The following is a 1,152-nucleotide window of genomic DNA, read 5'->3' as shown; positions in this document are numbered from 1 at the left end:
GCTTTAGTTTCCTTAGGCCAGATTTGGGACAGTCACCAAGTAAACTGACTCTGTTTTAAAGTTGTGGCTTGGGAGCAGCTGCGATAAAAATGGTCCAAAACCAGCACATTGAAAAGTTAGGATGGTGCAGACAGTCCCCAGGTAAGTGAAGGTCTGGGTATGCCAAAGTGGTTACCAGTGCTGTCCAGCCCCCACAGTGGGGCAGTCTTGGAAGGTGCAGGAGCCCACAGGTCACTCCTATTAATTGGTGCTGTCTATTGAAGAATTCCACATCAGTCCACAAATGCAGGGTAAGGAGTTTGGGGGCATTGTTCTACATTACAATTGACTTCACATTGTTTCTCAGGCCTAACCCTCCAACATCTGCCTCCTACTGGGGACTTGCCTGTAATGCAGTCAGATAGCTGTTCTCGAGGGAGAATCCCTAACATATTAGTGGGGACACAGTCCTGGTCCTGACAATTGCTGTTTTCAAAGCTGGTGTCAGCCAGGAAGGGATTGAATGGGGATGGTCCTAATAGAGTCCTGGTTTAGATAAGAGATTCTCTTGGAAAAGTACTCCCCTCTTTGAAGATTCAAGGTAGATGTGTTCCAGTGTAAGGCAAGGGACTGTCTGAAACAGGGAGAGAGGCGGGGGACCTGTCTGGGTCCACAACTGGTATTGGCAGTGCTAGAGCTTGGTGCACACTGAACTGCACTTTGATCCACCCATTCTCTGGATTCTGAGGAGGGTGTAGGTTCACTGACCAGGAAGGTTCTGAAATTCCAAAAAAAGACTATTACAGAAAAAAAGTGTATGGCATGAAAAAGGGCAACTATTCCCAGAGACATTTCACATAGCACCACTTCGTTAGAAGGGGTCCAGTCAGAGGGGGCAAGAAAGAGTACAAAGGCCTACTGACAGGGCTACAGGAAGGAAGGGGAGAGAGAGAGAGAGAGAGAGAGAGAGAGAGAGAGGCAGAGGGAGATAGGCAGAGAGAGAGGCAGAGAAAGAGGCAGAGAGAGGGAGACAGAGACAGGGAGAGGGAGACAGGCAGAGAGAGGGAGAGAGAGACAGGCAGAGAGAGAGGGAGACAGGCAGAGAGGGAGAGAGAGAGAGGAAGACAGGCAGAGAGAGGGAGCGAGAGACAGGCAGGGAGAGGGAGACAGGCA

Source organism: Nannospalax galili, unplaced genomic scaffold (genome assembly GCF_000622305.1).
Source record: "Nannospalax galili isolate Female #2095 unplaced genomic scaffold, S.galili_v1.0 scaffold698, whole genome shotgun sequence".
NCBI lineage: Eukaryota > Metazoa > Chordata > Mammalia > Rodentia > Spalacidae > Nannospalax > Nannospalax galili.
The sequence above is the reverse complement of the archived record's forward strand: the minus strand, read 5'-3'. Positions refer to the sequence as shown.